The following is a 19,671-nucleotide window of genomic DNA, read 5'->3' on the forward strand; positions in this document are numbered from 1 at the left end:
CCATTTCATGGGCTACTCTTTTCCATTAGCAGCAAGAGGTCTTTTATATGCACCATCCCACAGACAGGATAGCACATACCACGACCTTTGATATACCAGTCGTGGTGCACTGGCTGGAGCGAGAAATAGCTCAATGGGCCCACCGACAGGGATCGATTCCAGACCGACCGCACATCAAGCGAACGCGTTACCACTGGGCTACGTCCCGCCCCCTTAAACGTGAAGACAATGACTAGGTCAGTTAAGTGATGCTAAACGTGAAGACAATGACTAGGTCAGTTAAGTGATGCTAAACGTGAAGACAATGACTAGGTCAGTTAAGTGATGCTAAACGTGAAGACAATGATTAGGTCAACTAAAGGATGCTAAACGTGAAGACAATGATTAGGTCAACTAAAGGATGCTAAACGTGAAGACAATGACTAGGTCAGCTAAAGGATGCTAAACGTGAAGACAATGACTAGGTCAACTAAAGGATGCTAAACGTGAAGACAATGACTAGGTCAGCTAAAGGATGCTAAACGTGAAGACAATGACTAGGTCAACTAAAGGATGCTAAACGTGAAGACAATGACTAGGTCAGCTAAAGGATGCTAAACGTGAAGACAATGATTAGGTCAGTAAGTGATGCTAAACGTGAAGACAATGACTAGGTCAGTTAAGTGATGCTAAACGTGAAGACAATGACTAGGTCAACTAAAGGATGCTAAACGTGAAGACAATGACTAGGTCAACTAAAGGATGCTAAACGTGAAGACAATGATTAGGTCAACTAAAGGATGCTAAACGTGAAGACAATGATTAGGTCAACTAAAGGATGCTAAACGTGAAGACAATGATTAGGTCAACTAAAGGATGCTAAACGTGAAGACAATGACTAGGTCAACTAAAGGATGCTAAACGTGAAGACAATGACTAGGTCAACTAAAGGATGCTAAACGTGAAGACAATGATTAGGTCAACTAAAGGATGCTAAACGTGAAGACAATGACTAGGTCAACTAAAGGATGCTAAACGTGAAGACAATGACTAGGTCAGTTAAGTGATGCTAAACGTGAAGACAATGACTATGTCAACTAAAGGATGCTAAACGTGAAGACAATGACTAGGTCAACTAAAGGATGCTAAACGTGAAGACAATGATTAGGTCAACTAAAGGATGCTAAACGTGAAGACAATGACTAGGTCAACTAAAGGATGCTAAACGTGAAGACAATGACTAGGTCAACTAAAGGATGCTAAACGTGAAGACAATGACTAGGTCAACTAAAGGATGCTAAACGTGAAGACAATGACTAGGTCAACTAAAGGATGCTAAACGTGAAGACAATGACTATGTCAACTAAAGGATGCTAAACGTGAAGACAATGACTAGGTCAACTAAAGGATGCTAAACGTGAAGACAATGACTAGGTCAACTAAAGGATGCTAAACGTGAAGACAATGACTAGGTCAACTAAAGGATGCTAAACGTGAAGACAATGACTAGGTCAGTTAAGTGATGCTAAACGTGAAGACAATGACTAGGTCAGTTAAGTGATGCTAAACGTGAAGACAATGACTAGGTCAGTTAAGTGATGCTAAACGTGAAGACAATGACTAGGTCAGCTAAAGGATGCTAAACGTGAAGACAATGACTAGGTCAGCTAAAGGATGCTAAACGTGAAGACAATGACCAGGTCAGCTAAAGGATGCTAAACGTGAAGACAATGACTAGGTCAGTTAAGTGATGCTAAACGTGAAGACAATGACTAGGTCAGTTAAGTGATGCTAAACGTGAAGACAATGACTAGGTCAGCTAAAGGATGCTAAACGTGAAGACAATGACTAGGTCAGCTAAAGGATGCTAAACGTGAAGACAATGACTAGGTCAACTAAAGGATGCTAAACGTGAAGACAATGACTAGGTCAGCTAAAGGATGCTAAACGTGAAGACAATGACCAGGTCAGCTAAAGGATGCTAAACGTGAAGACAATGACCAGGTCAGCTAAAGGATGCTAAACGTGAAGACAATGACCAGGTCAGCTAAAGGATGCTAAACGTGAAGACAATGACCAGGTCAGCTAAAGGATGCTAAACGTGAAGACAATGACCAGGTCAGCTAAAGGATGCTAAACGTGAAGACAATGACTAGGTCAGCTAAAGGATGCTAAACGTGAAGACAATGACTAGGTCAGCTAAAGGATGCTAAACGTGAAGACAATGACTAGGTCAGCTAAAGGATGCTAAACGTGAAGACAATGACTAGGTCAGCTAAAGGATGCTAAACGTGAAGACAATGACTAGGTCAGCTAAAGGATGCTAAACGTGAAGACAATGACTAGGTCAGCTAAAGGATGCTAAACGTGAAGACAATGACTAGGTCAGTTAAGTGATGCTAAACGTGAAGACAATGACTAGGTCAGTTAAGTGATGCTAAACGTGAAGACAATGACTAGGTCAGCTAAAGGATGCTAAACGTGAAGACAATGACTAGGTCAGCTAAAGGATGCTAAACGTGAAGACAATGACTAGGTCAACTAAAGGATGCTAAACGTGAAGACAATGACTAGGTCAGTTAAGTGATGCTAAACGTGAAGACAATGACTAGGTCAGTTAAGTGATGCTAAACGTGAAGACAATGACTAGGTCAGTTAAGTGATGCTAAACGTGAAGACAATGACTAGGTCAGTTAAGTGATGCTAAACGTGAAGACAATGACTAGGTCAGCTAAAGGATGCTAAACGTGAAGACAATGACTAGGTCAGCTAAAGGATGCTAAACGTGAAGACAATGACCAGGTCAACTAAAGGATGCTAAACGTGAAGACAATGACCAGGTCAGTTAAGTGATGCTAAACGTGAAGACAATGACTAGGTCAACTAAAGGATGCTAAACGTGAAGACAATGACCAGGTCAGTTAAGTGATGCTAAACGTGAAGACAATGACTAGGTCAACTAAAGGATGCTAAACGTGAAGACAATGACTAGGTCAGTTAAGTGATGCTAAACGTGAAGACAATGACTAGGTCAACTAAAGAATGCTAAACGTGAAGACAATGAATATGTGAACTAACATCACATGTTTTGTTCCCCTTGCTAATACAAACGTAACCACAATTCAGTTATATCACAAAATATCGATAGCAAATAAGTATCATCTGGTGACACCTAGCGACTAGACACCTGCTTGAATGAAACAGGTTTATGGACAAATGAAATGTGCATGTGTGTATATGTATATGTGTATGTATATGTGTATGTATATATATATATATATATATATATATATATATATATATATATATATATATATATATATATGCGACATTTTGTCGGTCCATTTGGCACACGAGACTTTTGTGCTACTGTTCCTTTAACGAAACGTTCTTCTACCAGATTATGGAGGCCCGGCGACTATTAAAGTACGTCAATAAAATAAATAAAACCTGCATATTTGCAGTGAACTTCAGGTTTCCCTAATTAAATAATCATCTTAGTGGGCGCTGAATGAAAATGACATTAACCACTGAGAAATAATCAATGGGCAACAAACTGATCTCCGGAAGCGGTCAATATTGGTGCGCGCTTGCCAACATGGCGCGAACGTCCATTAACGTTCCCAGTGTCACGGCGCTACCGCGACTATTAGCGACATACCCGGGAACACTCTAGCCAGTTATTAACCCATATTAACCCCTTCACGGTCACTTAGGTACACGTTTGACTGGCTCGTTTATTACAATGAATCAATAATGATTTTCTCTTATATACAGTTGTTCACCCGAGTATGGCTAATGATAAAAACAATAACTAGGTATAACTTTAATTACTATTCCCGAATCAGTATGCGATAAAACTAATATTAGTACATGTATGTTAGTCAATGTGCTTATTTGCTAAAATAGGGGCGGGAAGTAGTCTAGTGGTTAAGTGCTCGCGTGATGTTCGGTCAATCTAGGATCGATCCCAGAGAGAGAGAGAGAGAGAGAGAGAGAGAGAGAGAGAGAGAGAGAGAGAGAGAGAGAGAGAGAGAGAGAGAGAGAGAGAGAGAGAGAGAGAGAGAGAGAGAGAGAGAGAGAGAGAGAGAGAGAGAGAGAGATTTTTTTTACATTATACATCAAACCATTTACTTTTAATAATAAACTTCTGAATAGCCTTAACCATAACTTCATTCACATGTGTTGAGCAAGAAAGAATAGTAGTGGAATCAAGATTTATATATTGAAACATGGTCTTGTTCCGAAGTTCAGTGTATTGTTTGTTTGTTTGTTTTTGTATTTTCTTTTGAGTGGGATTTGTGATTTACTTTAAGGGTGATGGGTTATAGTACTATTATCTACAGTGTGGACTGAAAGGTATCATATAGCGGTTTTCGTCTCAAATGTTAGTAGTGATCTTTCGATGATCGGCTGGGCTCTACCGATGTGAAGACTGATTATAAAAATCAATTATCGATTATGTGGGGGAAATGTTAACTATAATTGTTCTTTCAGTTTAGATTGTGGAATTGATGTAAATATGTTGGTAGCTGTCTTCATGTGTACATAAAGAAACCAGATACTATTTAAATAGTTATTAAAGGTCAAATTGGCGATTTGTCGTGTCTATCTCGGTGATCATGACAATAAGAAGGAAGGAGATGTTTTATTTAACGACGCACTCAACACATTTTATTTACGGTTATATGGCGTCAGACATATGGTTACGGACCACGCAGATATTGAGAGAGGAAACCCACAGTCGCCACTTCATGGGCTACTCTTTTCGATTAGCAGCAAGAGATCTTTTATATGCATCATCCTACAGACAGAATAGTACATACCACGGCCTTTGTTACACCAGTTGTGGGGTACAGGTTGGAACGAGAAATAGTCAGATGGGTCCACCGACGGGGATCGATCCTAGACCGACCGCGCATCAAGCGAACGCTTTGCCACTAGGCTACGTCCCGTCCTCATGGCAATAAGTGCATGATCCTTATAATTCAAATCCTGCTCATGTTCATATAATTCCAATCCTGCTCATGTTCATATAATTTCAATCCTGCTCATGTTCATATAATTCAAATCCTGCTCATGTTCATATAATTCAAATCCTGCTCATGTTCATATAATTCCAATCAATTGTGTAATCGACAGCTGATCGGCTGATGCTAGCCGATTATAATCGATGATGAAATTCTAACCGATTCCCAACACTAAATGTTAGTATTGTCGTCTATGGGACTTCATTTGGTGGTACACACTCATTAAGCTTTTAGTTTGAAACATATTTTATTGCATATAATATACAAAAGGATTGGGCACAAGTTATCCAACTTACGAGGCCCTCTCCTAATTACAAATATTATAACATTAAAGGCGACTACTATAACTACAAATATTTGAAACAAAGTAAATGCACAAAACACCAAGCAAGACAAATTAACAGTGCAGATAAGGTGAAACCGGAAGAAAGACTAAAATAAATATTCAGAACAAAGTTAATACATAGAATATCAAGCAAAATAGATTTGTAGTGTGAATAAAGTGCTAAAACAAAAAATAATAATAAAAAACAAATTAAAAAATGGGGAAACTTTCTAATCAAACGATGTGGCTTTGACGTGGGATAGTCGATAAGTTCCGCACATTTTGATATATATTTTTCGAATTATAATTTATTTATCAAATAATTTATTAAACCATATTTTATTTATTGAATCTTTCTGTCTGTTTAATGTATTTTTTAACATAATGAAATTTTTGCTTGTTTGTGTCGTCACGTAATGTAGTTCTGCCGTTTAGTACTAACTGGAGGTTTATTGGTACAAATGTACTTAAAGAGTCTAATAGATATTTTCTTTGCTGGGTATAAAGTTTACACTGAAAGAAGTAATGGAAGCTGCTCTCATAATGATACCCACATTTGCAGGATGGATCTGTAACTAGTCCACAGCGATATAAATCAGCATTTAAGATACTACAGGCGTGCCTTAATCTTGTATGTAAGATATTTTCCTTTCGATATCCACATTTATAAGTGGAACGAAGGTACCTTGTAACTTTCAGGTACAACTGCCTTTTCAAAGGTAAAGATTTGCTCACAGATTCTAATTTCTAATGGCAAGGTGTTCCACTGATCAATAGTCGAATGAAAAAAAAGGATAGTTTTAAAGGGACATTCCTGAGTTTGCTGCAATTTTTAACATGTTATCGACTAACAGAGACTTTTTAACGGTCGTAATTACATATTAGATATAGTTTTCTGCATAAAATATCAGTGGCTGTATATTAAACATGTTTTTGATCGTTCTAATATTTGTACCAAGTTAAATTTCATTTTATTTCCTAAAAAAGCTTTTTTCGTACGTACGAAATTATTTGAAGATAAAATCCAGTTTGAGCTTCTTATAAATATTAAGACAACCAGAAACACATTGAATATACAGACACTGATATTCTAAACAAGAAAATATATTTATTATGTAAGTTTAATCGTAGAAGTATTTTATTAGTCGGAAACATCTTACAATGCAGCAAACTCAGGAATGTCCCTTTAATATATTAGTTCTGGCAAACGTAATAGATATATCGTTTTTGGTTTCTTAGTCTATACTGAACACGTTGTTCTACCCTAGGCGGAATGCAGAAAGGGTCATTAAACCAGTTTCTAAGTATAGAGCATTTCGTGATGCAAACAAAGGTAGACCTGTTATTAATCTTGCAGTTTCAAGTTGAACTTTTTCTAGATGTTCTTCGTCTAAAACAGAGCATCCGTCAAGTACTGGACGTATAAACGTTGTATATATTTGCATCAATATTTGTCGATCTAGAGAATACTTGTATTTCTTCAACACAGAAACCATAGATGAAGCCGATTTACATGTTTTGGATATGATTTTTCCCTTTTCCATTGTTTGTAAACGTTAAACCTAGATATTTCTGTGTTTGCTTTAAGTCAACAGGCGTGTTACAAAAATATAAATTAATTGGAAGAGGATCATTGGTATTTTTTTGAGAATACAACTACGCTGGTTTTTGTCAGGATTAAACGTGACAAGCCACTGAGATGACCAGTTATGGAGTTTCTGTAAATTTTCGTTAAGATTAGATTCTATAATGGTTAAGTTATTTGACGAAAATGTTAAACTAGTATCATCGGCAAAGAGTCTAGTTACACAATTCAGCTCATCGGCAATGTCGTTAACGTAAACTAAAAATAGGAACGGACCGAGTACTGAATCTTGGGGTATTCCAGCCATCAGTGTACTATAATTGGACAAGGTAACATTTAAAAAAAAAAAATTGCTTTCTACTTGATATATAGTTTGTTATCCAATTAAGTAATCGACCTGTTATGCCGTATCGCTCCAACTTATAAATTAACCCTTTATGCCATACTCTGTCAAAGGCTTTGGACATGCCACAGAAAACTGCACAGAAATATTCCTTGTTATCTAGTGATTCACATATTTTTGTGTGCAATTCTATTAATTGGTATAAAACACTGTGGTTAGGGCACACTGGAATTTATAAAATAGATTATTCGATGTAAAAAATTATAAAGATGCTTAAAAACAATCCTTTCTAATATTTTTTCCGATAGAACTAATCAGTGATATTGGTCTGTAATTTGAAGGATGGCTTGGTCTCCTTTTTAAAATAATGGTTTTTACATGAGCTAATTTCCACTGCGAAGGGAAGGTAGATGAATGAATTGATTTATTGAATAATACGTGGAGTGGATATCCTATAGAGTTTACAATGTATTTTAATAGTTTGTGGCTAAATTCGTCAGGACCACATTCTGTATTCGGTGGTAACGATTTAATTATGTCGACCATTTCTTGAATAGTTAAATTGAATGATTCTAATTGATACATACATTGTAACTAAAAAAATGGAATTATTTTATTAGCATCATCAACCGAGGAAATTGATGTGAAATATTTTTTAATACTTCCGGTTTATCAAAATCAGTAAATGATAGAGATTGATTGTCTTTGGGGTGGATCAGTGGGGGTATAATAGTATGTTGTTTTGTTGATTTCAGTAATAGTTCCATATATTGCCAATAAGATGTTTTATTTTCTAAGTATAATTCTAATTTATTATTTAATGAATTGGTAAATATTCCTCTTTTTTCATGTTGTTTACTTTATTTCTTTGGGTTTTTGTATTTTCTTTCATCTGATGGTCTCTTCGTAGATATAGCTTTTTTCGTAATCTTTCTCTGATTCTTATTTCTTTTTTTAATTTACTATTGGACCACGGTTTGTCGTTTGGTCTGATGATAACTGTTTTATGTGATATACATTCATTTATGTCTGTTTTTAATATGCCTTGAAATGTATCACAAAAGTTTAGTTCACAGATGTTCTTAAAGGGGCAATCTCGACGTTGCATAATGACCATAATATGTTTCCTGGCTGCTATTCTAATGGATTCGCGATGAATATTTTCTGTGTACTTTACATTTTCCGTCTAAGATTCTCAAGAAAAACACTAGTTACGCTGAACTATTTATTTAAAATTAAGAGCACTGCAAATGTTTATGACCTTTATATCTGTGATATTGTTAAAACGTTTACATAATACCCCCAAAACAATTAGAAAAAAAGGCAATAGGGCACATCAGCAGTGATTCAAACAAACCGCATAACGATACTGTAGGTAACGCAATACTGCCAAGATTGACGTCAGTTCAACGCAATAATGCCATTGGGAGATTGCAAGCAGAGGCAACTCAACAAGCTGTGGCATGGCACTTTGGCGTCTCCAGGCAGACCATCTCTGCTTTATGGGCACGGTACAACACCACTCAAAGTGATAATGACAAGCTAAGGTTAGTTCGTCCCAGAGTAATCACCGCCGCTTAAGATCGATACATCCGGGTGCTTCATCTTCAAAATCGAACCACAACAGCAACAACCACAGCGACACAAATCCCTGGACTACGCAGAATTTCTGACCAGACAGTTCGTAATCGGCTGAGGGAGGCAGGAATTTGTCTTAGAAGACCAGTGCGACGTAACGTGTTGACACCACGTCACTTAGCTGAGCGTCTGCAGTGGTGCCAGAAGAGGGTGAGATGAACACGTGCCAGGAGAACCGTTTTGTTCTCAGATGAGTCTCATGTTCTCCTGTCACGTGCTGATGGACGCACACGTGTCTATAGACGTTATGCTCCAAACTGCGTGCAACAAGTCGACCGTTTTGGTGGTGGCAGTGTCATGGCAGGGCCGTAGCTAATCCGGAAAGCATTATAAAAACTTAGAAAAAATTCTCCTCTTAACTGTTTAAGGAGTTTTAGACTATTAACTACTCATTTGCCCCTCTCCCCCCCCCCCCCCCCCAAATTTTTTTTTTTAAAAATCCTAGCTACGGCCCTGCATGGTGTGGGCAGGAATCTATCATGGTGGTAGGACGGCCCGTGTGCATGTGGCAAGTGCACTGACGGGCATCAGATATCGAGACGAGATCCTGCAGCATCATGTCATTCCGCACATGGACGTCAACCGTGGAATGTTTCAGCATGATAATGTCAGACCACATGTTGCATGTGTTAGTCAGGAGTTTCTGCAGCGCCACAACGTCCAGACATTACGTTGGCCTGCCCGTTCGCCGGATTTAAATCCAATGGAACATCTATTGGATGCACTGGATCAGCGTGTGCGCCGTAGGAACCCACCACCCCAGACACTTCCGCAACTTCTTACGGTACTGCAGCATGAATGACAGAACATTCCACAACGTGTTGTGCAACGTTTGATTGCTTTCATGCGTCGCCGTTGTCAAGCTGTCATCAGGGCTCGTGGTGGTGATAACCGATACTGATATTTTTCCCATCCCTATGTCAAAGAACTGCCTGTGTACATGTTTCAGGTGGATTCTCAGATATACTGTTTCGGACGTGTACAGAGTAATCCCCTTCCCATGGCGTCTTGATCTTTGGTTGCTTGTATCATGTCTACCAGTTGTTTTATTTTATTAAAATCAATGTCAAGTTTCTTTTTTCGAAGAGTATATACTGACATCTAATTATGTGGAATTTACTTCTAATGAGTACTCGCGCATGTCTATGTCTTTGAAACCTGTATCATGTTTGAAGCATATATCCTCTTCAAAAAAAAGAAACGACACTTGACATTGACATTCAAAGTTTAATAATAATAAATAAAAAAACCTGGGCCCGTGCTTATAAAACTTTTAGAGTCCAGACTCAATCTCTAATGACGTCACAGGCATGTAATTTGTATGGCGTTGCCATGACGTTACTGTTGCAGACTTTATTAGAATCTCGGGTCTAGACTATAAAAGTTTTATAAGCACCAGTACCCATATTCACAATCGTGATGGGTGTATACTACCAAATCAAATCCCATAGACGACAATAATAACATATGTGGCTAAAACTCCTACCTGCAGCGTATCAATCGACGGATATAAATACTACCACCCCTCACACTTAAAGTGAATCAGAAAAAATTGGGGGTCAAGCTGCTCGTTTCTGAGATAACGGGTAGTGTCTATGACTACCCTAGTTCCGCACAAAATTCGAGTACTTTTTTTTACAGGTACCCCATACATGTTTCAAGCACAAGGCTACTTGACACATTGGTACTAGATGAAATAAAATTGCATATTTTTTTTACCCAGATGAAACTATTATTTTTTACAACCAACACACTCACATTTATAACCAATCACAGGACTTGTGGTGTTCACTTCTCTATCAAAAGTTCGGTGCACCTCGAACTTTGACCCAGCCGGAAGTTATTTGGTTTAGTACTACCTGATACTTTTTTTGCTACATTAATAACCTGATTTTTCTTTTTGCAGATTAACAAGAAAACAGCACAAGTTTCTTCATACACAGAGTAAAGGAACATAATTCCGCTGCTTTAAAAACGAAAGATGGACAGCAAGATTAATTATGCTAGAACTTCAAATGCTGGGTCGTCCCTAAACAAAAACAACTAGGATGGTTTTCTTCATCTACACAAAACGAACATTTTTTATTATTTACAAGATACATTTTTTCATATTCTGAACTCAGTTGGGTACAGCCCTAGGACATTTCATCATATTATGTAACTTTATCATATTTGTTTTTTTAATTATTTTTTATTATTATTATTATTATTACTATTATTATTATTATAGAATTGTTGTTGAAGTTGTAACGATGCTATTGTTACAAATCAACGAAAAACAAAATGCAACGCAAAATGTTAACAGTTCCATGGCAAGGATACTTTTTATTATACTGTTTCATACTGTTTAAGATATACTGATATTATTCTATAACCCGTTTATCTGTGATATTATTACGAGTGATGATTATTTAGGACACGTGTACATAATACCCCCCAAAAATATATTAATGACGGTGTTGGAACAATAAAAATTAACTTAACCATAATATTATGTTAATATTATAAAAAAATATATTTAAAAATCGGTTTTGCTCTAGATAGCGCACTTTGTGAAACATGCGTACATAACTTACAGAAGCACGTCATTATTATTTTATTTATATTGCAACAAAACAGAATACTTTGATGAGCATTAACAATTTAAAGTTTTAATATCAATGATAATCTTTAGTACAAGTCTAAACATTTTGACATCAGTTTTATAAAACAAACTCCCATTCTTCCATTCGTGTCAATAGGGCATCCTCTGCAACAAACCTATATCAAATCATTTGAAGTAACTAGGAAAATAGTTGCTTGGTTTTGTTCTTTTATTATTTTTATTTTTAAATAAAATGTATAATACAAAATTTCTATTCTTCGAGCATGATTAAGATTCCACATCACCATTAATTACTCCATGCAGGTCCCTTCAACTTCTAAGGTTACACATAACCATTAATTACTCCATGTAGTTCAATACAATTTCTAAGGTGTGTAATTATTCCATACAGTTCAATAAAATTTCTAAGGTTACACACCACCATTAATTACTCCATGTAGTTCAATACAATTTCTAAGGTTACACACCACCATTAATTACTCCAAGCAGTTCAATACAATTTCTAAGGTTATACACCATCATTAATTACTCCATGCATTTCAATACAAGTTCTAAGGTTAAACACCACCATTAATTACTCCATGCAGTTCAATACAATTTCTAAGGTTACACACCATCATTAATTACTCCATGCAGTTCAATACAACTTCTAAGGTTAAACACCACCATTAATTACTCCATGCAGGTCCCTTCAACTTCTAAGGTTACACATAACCATTAATTACTCCATGTAGTTCAATACAATTTCTAAGGTGTGTAATTATTCCATACAGTTCAATAAAATGTCTAAGGTTACACACCACCATTAATTACTCCATGTAGTTCAATACAATTTCTAAGGTTACACACCACCATTAATTACTCCAAGCAGTTCAATACAATTTCTAAGGTTACACACCATCATTAATTACTCCATGCATTTCAATACAAGTTCTAAGGTTAAACACCACCATTAATTACTCCATGTAGTTCAATACAAGTTCTAAGGTTAAACACCACCATTAATTACTCCATGCAGTTCAATACAATTTCTAAGGTTACACACCATCATTAATTACTCCATGCAGTTCAATACAAGTTCTAAGGTTAAACACCACCATTAATTACTCCATGCAGTTCAATACAAGTTCTAAGGTTACACACCACTATTAATTACTCCATGCAGTTCAATACAATTTCTATCAGAATATATTCTGTGAAAAATGCAACACTATCGGGAGGATCACGTGACTACTAATTTTAGGGAATGCTCTCAACTGAGAAGCACCGTGTCGACCAATATGGTTTTCAATTAGCCACCCTCATGTCTGAGCACCGCCTCGTGTTGATGTTACACAGGTGGCACTATACCACTTGCACAGTTGTTATACGTTAGTACGTCATATATAACAAGTTACTTCAAACCAATGGGTTATTTAAAGACTATACAGAGGTCAACCTACTTGTAATCATCAAAGAAAGATTTCAAAAAGCATATCAGAATTTTGCAGGGTGGTTTTTTTATGTGGAACGATTGCCTAAACCGGACTATATTAAGCTGCTACAAATAACGACACGACAAATGGTGATGAGATGCCTTAAGACCGTATCTAGACCTTTACAAAAAACAAACTTATTAATTTTAACAATTAAAATTATTTCATAATTAAATTGACAGATTGTAGTGACATCTCGTATCCTGATTGTTTAATAGATATTTTAACGTTTTAAATTAAATCCATCCATTGTATATATCATTACAGCTCAATCATGTTTTTATTTTATCAGTTCATTTGTCATATTTATATATATATATATATATATATATATATATATATATATATATATATATATATATATATATATATATATATATATATATATATATATATATATATATATAATCGTCGCCTTAAACTTGTTATGGATTCTCAAATATTAAAATACATGTATATACTGAATGACAAAAGACACGCCAGTAAATACAAGTACATGTATATTATTATATATGATATCAAAGGCATACTGTCACGGATTTATGGACCTTATTTCTCTAAAAATTAATTGTTGGAAACCAAATCTAGCCATCGCATCACCTTAACTGAACCATAATGGAGTGAAATTCATGTCATCCCTCTCGGTAATTTTAGTTTTTGAATTATGGACCACTGCCATAAATCAATTATTTTTACAAAATATCATTAATAAATGGAGTATGGTGGTTATGAAGATGGTTGAATAAAGTACATTTAGGGACAAATCAAATTACATGTGTATTTTTGTTCAGGTAATACTTTGTTAGACCATTAAATAGGTCTGTAGTCTGTGACAACATGCCTTTAATTAAATCAGTAACTCAATTATTTTAAATAGATGTGATATTTAAATCAATAAAAATCAAACTTTCGGTGTTCTATTTCACAGACATGTTGTATTATTTGCCATTGGTGGATCCAGAGGTGTGTCACGGAGGTCCTGTGACATCAGTTACCCAGTTGACGTACCCTTTTTAGTGATTTTTTAGGGGGGGGGGGGGTCTTCTAAATTTGTCGCTATACAATATACAGTACTAAATTGCCCTGAAAACGTGTCTCGGGCATCTTTATTTCAAAATTTCCTGCTCCCCAGGGCCGTAGCTAGTAGCAACAGCCCCCATTGCCCCTCCCCCCGAAAAAATCCGGAAAGCATTATAGAAACTTAAAGAAAATTCTCTTCTTAACTGTTTAAGGAGTTTTAGACTATTAACTACTTCGTTGCCACACCCCCCCCCCCACCCCCCCACCCACCGCCAACAAAAAATCCTAGCTACGGCCCTGCTCCCCCGAACGGACCTATTTCTCCGTGAGTTTCTTTTGTCATTTAGTAGGCCTATATATGTATATTAAAGGTGGGAGAGGTGAAGCATCGTGTTAAAGGCACTTGTCCTCTTTTTCTTTTTTTTAAACATTATTAAATATTTCCGTCCAGCATAGCGTCTTAGAACAATTACCATGTTGCTTTCAATTTCTATACTGTAAATATTTATTGCGTCACATGCTACATGTATAATATCATGTATTTATGGTTGTCCTGACGTTTTCCGTTACCTTGCATTTACATTTAAGAAAAACGCACGCGTTTCGGCATGCATACCCTTTCATTTTTTTCCTTTTGCTTGCATTTTTAAGTGTTCATAAATTTCAAGTTCATTTTGTTGTATTATAATTACTGCATAGCTATTTTTAAAAATACATTTCATTTTACCAATGTGCCACGCATTTCAAACCACTTGGTTTGATCGTAATTTATGTTATTTCATTCCTACAATATACATTTGTTTGTGCTTAAAACGTCCGTGGTTTACTGCTGGGAAATAAATACTTTCATCAGAGCGTCTGCTCATATTTGTTTTTATTTTGAAACGGCGGGTGGTGTAGCTCAGTGAATGAGCACCTTGTACCTTTATCTTAGGGATGGGTGGATGGGACGTAGCCCAGTTGTAAAGCGTTCACTTGATGTCTGGGATCGATCCCCGTCGGTGGGCCCATTGGACTATTTCTCGTTCCATCCATTGCACCACGATTGGTATATCAAAGGCCGTGATATGTGCTATCTGTGGGATGGTGCATATAAAAGATCCCTTGCTGCTAATCGAAAAGTGTAGCCATAAAGTGGCGACAGTGGGTTTCTTCTCCCAATATCCGTGTGGTTCTTAACCATATGTCCGACGCCATGTATCCGTAAATAAAAAACATGTTGAGTGCGTCGTTAAATAAAACATTTCCTTCCTTTATCACAAAGGTAATAACTAGTTAGTGACGTAGGATATCGGCTTTATCCTTTTCAGGCCGAATGAGAATTTCCCATTATTACCGTCACAGGATAAAGCCGATATCCTACGTCATTAACTATACTAAAAGGCAAACGTTATTGTGACATGGATTGCTTGGAGTAATAGATTTGTGAATGGATTTATGGATGTAAACCAGAGAAAATGTGTATGAAACAGCTCGAAGAAATGCAACCAAGCAGTTGTTGCAGCGATTGCATGATTTGTGCAAGAAACATGGAATATTAGGGTGAAATCCTGTCCAGTGTTCATCATAAAAGGCCAGACATTCAGTCGCAAATCATTGCCACTCTGTGCAGCCTTCAGAAGTCCAGAAGTCAGAAAAACACCATTAGTGAACTGTTTGATGCAATTTCGTCATGCCACGCCTCAGTGAAATAACAGATGGCTAGTCATAGGGATGCTTAAATCTGGGACCTCGCAGCGTGACATCGCACGTCAATTGAACCTCCACAGAAACACCATATGACAAAGGTATCAACAAAACAACCAGGTCAGGGATCGTCCCAGTAGCGGCCGACCACCTGGGAAAACCCTCACCAAGACACGTGGATCCGAACCACGCATATGAGAAACAGGTTCCAGCCAGCAACCCTCACAGCCCGTACCATCCCTGGCAACAGAGGTGTTTCACCGAAGACAGTCCTACGACGTCTATGGATTTACGGCATCCGTGCAAGACGCCCTGCGAGAAGGCCAATACTGACGCCAGAACATCGACGTCGACGTCTCCATTGGTGCAGACAACACCTGCGATGGACAGCACGTTTCCTTCTCCACAGATCTGACGGCAGGATCGTTTTGGAGGTGGTGGCGTTATGATATGTGGTGGAATTACAACCACAGGCCGGACCCAGATGGTTTTGATTGAAGGCAATTTGAATGTTGTGAAGTACCGAGATGAAATTTTGCAAACAACTGTATTACCGTTTTTGCAACAGAACGACCCCGGGATGACATTACAACACGATAACGCCAGACCACATATTGCTAGAGTTGTGCAGTAGTATCTGAATCAAAACAATGTTGATGTGCTACCCTGGCCTGCCAGGTTCCCAGATTTGTCACCAATCGAATTTGTCTGGGATGAAATGGAGCGACGCTTGCGACGTCTTCCGCATCCTCCAACAACATTGCAGGAACTCCGGCTGATTCTTCCTCAGATCTGGAATGGCATTCCCAGGAACTTTCTCCAGCGTTTAGTGGCCTCAATGAGACGACGTTTCCTGTAGGACTGTCATTCCCCAAGATGTTATAGTCTGCCTAGTTCATCTCTAGGAGGACTGCCACTCCCCAGAACGTTATCTTCTTCCTGTTTTGTCTAAGACGTTATATTCATATTTCGTCTAGGACTACCACTCTCCAGGACGTTATAGTATTCGTATTTCGTCTCTAGGAGGACTACCACTCTCCAGGACGTTATATTCGTATTTCATCTAGGACTACCACTCTTCAGGATGTTATATTCGAATTTAGTCTAGGAGGACTACCACTCTCCATGACGTTATATTCGTATTTCATCTCTAGGAGGACTACCACTCTCCAGGACGTTATATTCGAATTTAGTCTCTAGGAGGACTACCAGTCTCCAGGACGTTATATTCGTATTTCGTCTAGGACTACCACTCTCCAGGACGTTATATTCGTATTTCGTCTCTAGGAGGACTACCACTCTCCAGGACGTTATATTCGTATTTCGTCTCTAGGAGGACTACAACTCCCTAGGACGTTATTATTCGTATTTCGTCTCTAGGAGGACTACCACTCTCCAGGACGTTATATTCGAATTTCGTCTCTAGAAGGACTACCACTCTCCAGGACGTTATATTCGTATTTCGTCTCTAGGAGGAATACCTCTTCAGGACGTTATATTCGAATTTCGTCTCTAGGACTATCACTCCCTAGAACGTTATATTCGTATTTCGTCTCTAGGAATACCACTCCTCAGGACGTTATAGTATTCGTATTTCGTCTCTAGGAGGACTACTCCTGCAAGACGTTATATTCGTATTTCGTCTAGGACTACCACTCTCCAGGACGTTATATTCGTATTCTTCTCTAGGAGGACTACCACTCTCCAGGACGTTATTATATTCGAATTTCGTCTAGGACTACCACTCAACAGGACGTTATATTCGTATTTCGTCTAGGACTACCACTCTCCAGGACGTTATATTCGTATTTCGTCTAGGACTACCACTCTCCAGGACGTTATATTCGTATTCGTATCTAGGAGGACTACCACTCTCCAGGACGTTATTATATTCGAATTTCGTCTAGGACTACCACTCAACAGGACGTTATATTCGTATTTCGTCTAGGACTACCACTCTCCAGGGCGTTATATTCCTATTTCGTCTCTAGGAGGACTACCACTCTCCAGGACGTTATATTCGAATTTCGTCTCTAGGAGGACCACCACTCTCCAGGACGTTATATTCGTATTTCGTCTCTAGGAGGACTACTACTCCCTAGGGCGTTGTATTCGTATTTCGTCTCTAGGACTACCACTCTCCAGGACGTTATATTCGAATTTCGTCTCTAGGAGGACCACCACTCTCCAGGACGTTATATTCGTATTTCGTCTCTAGGACGACTACTACTCCCCAGGATGTTATATTCGTATTTCGTTTCTAGGAGGACTACCACTCTAGGACTACTACTCCCCAGGATGTTATATTCGTATTTCGTCTGTAGGAGGACTACCACTCCCCAGGACGTTATATTTGTATTTCGTCTTTATGAAGACTACCACTCCCCAGGACGTTATATTCGTGTTTCGTCTCTAGGAGGACTACCACTCCCCAGGACGTTATATTCGTATTTCGTCTCTAGGAGGACTACCACTCCCCAGGACGTTATATTCGTGTTTCATCTACCACTTCCTAGGACGTTATATTCGTATTTCGTCTCTAGGACTACCACTCTCTAGGACGTTATATTCGTATTTCGTCTCTAGGACTATCACTCTCTAGGACGTTATATTCGTATTTCATCTCTAGGACTACCACTCCCGAGGACGTTATATTATTCGTATTTCGTCTCTAGGAGGACTACCACTCACCAGGACGTTATATTATTCGTATTTCGTCTCTAGGAGGACTACCACTCCCCAGGACGTTATATTATTCGTATTTCGTCTCTAGGAGGACTACCACTGCACGACGTTATATTCGTATTTCGTCTAGGACTACCACCAATCTAATAAAAATTAGCTCCACTATTACATGTGGATCTAACAGCAGCCCGTTGGAGCTCATGTCCAGTTGACCTTTCATTCGATTAATCAAAATCTTACTTGCAGAATCATGCCAGTGATTTGAAAAGAATTTGAAAAACATTCGGGATTATGCCGAGGGTATACGAAATGATTCGGGTGAATTACGAAGTATGCCGGAAACTAATTTCAATATAGTTTAATATAAAATTCGTTTCAAGACGATAAAAAAAAACCGTGATGGTATAGCCATAAAATCTGTTATACTAGTATACAATCCAGAGTTTATTACTGCACCCCCCCCCCCCCCCCCCCCCCCGTTTTTTAATGTTGAAATAGACGAACAAGTTCGCCTATTGCATAAATTTTGGGAGCATACAAATTCTAAAAATATCGGTCGAGACTATTAGAATTTGTATGTTCCCGAATAACGTTATAAAAGACGAAGTGTAATTGGTCCATATTTAAATTGTTATTTATAGATAAAATGTCACTTGGACATGGGAGTCCATGCAATGTTGTTAGATCTACTGGTGAGACCAGTAGAGCTAATTTTAATCAGATTGGACTACCACTCTCCAGAGCGTTATATTCGTCTCTAGGACAGACACTCCCCATGGCATCATACTCTCCCTATTTTCGACTCTTCAAGGACTGTCACTCCCAAGGACGAAAACGTTTTGTTCTTAATTGCACAGGGTCCGACTAAACTAACAACAAAGCTAACTAAAAGTAACACAAACGAACAGATTCGTGTGACAATAGTTTAATGAGGCTCATGAAAGATGGAAATGTCCGACAACATGATCATGTGACTATACATCCGTAATCGGACACCTGACATATTATACATGTAAGAAGACCCGGCATAACATACTGGTAAAATATACAGAGCTATATTATATCGACTGGCCAGTAACACTGTCGCATCACATACACAATAAAAACTAACACCACATCATTGTGGCAGTGGATTTGGACATATTAACAGGTGAACAAACAATGAAGTCATGGCAGATAATATAATTACGTGTTTCCGGAATCTAAGAATCGAATTCAAAAGCATTATGTAATCGGGATTGTACCGGCAATATATACACCACGTGTAACACAGCGAATGTGAACCGAGCGTGATATTTGT

General features: G+C 37.9%; 1 protein-coding gene across 2 annotated transcripts in view; it reads left to right on the forward strand.

The window, feature by feature from the left end:
• The window catches only part of LOC121382195 (potassium voltage-gated channel protein Shaw-like), a 73,050-nt gene extending 60,111 nt beyond the window's left edge, over positions 1 to 12,939 (forward strand). The window contains exons 6-7 of one of the 2 annotated variants that reach the window (XR_005959131.1): positions 10,807 to 11,808; positions 12,191 to 12,939. The gene's annotated coding sequence lies outside the window, so the exon portion shown is untranslated. Of the gene's footprint in view, positions 1 to 10,806 lie in introns of both variants that reach the window. The other variant, XM_041511721.1, reaches the window with a different exon arrangement.
• The last annotated feature ends 6,732 nt before the right edge of the window (positions 12,940 to 19,671 follow it).

This window comes from Gigantopelta aegis, chromosome 2 (assembly GCF_016097555.1).
Source record: "Gigantopelta aegis isolate Gae_Host chromosome 2, Gae_host_genome, whole genome shotgun sequence".
In the NCBI taxonomy this organism is placed as follows: domain Eukaryota; kingdom Metazoa; phylum Mollusca; class Gastropoda; order Neomphalida; family Peltospiridae; genus Gigantopelta; species Gigantopelta aegis.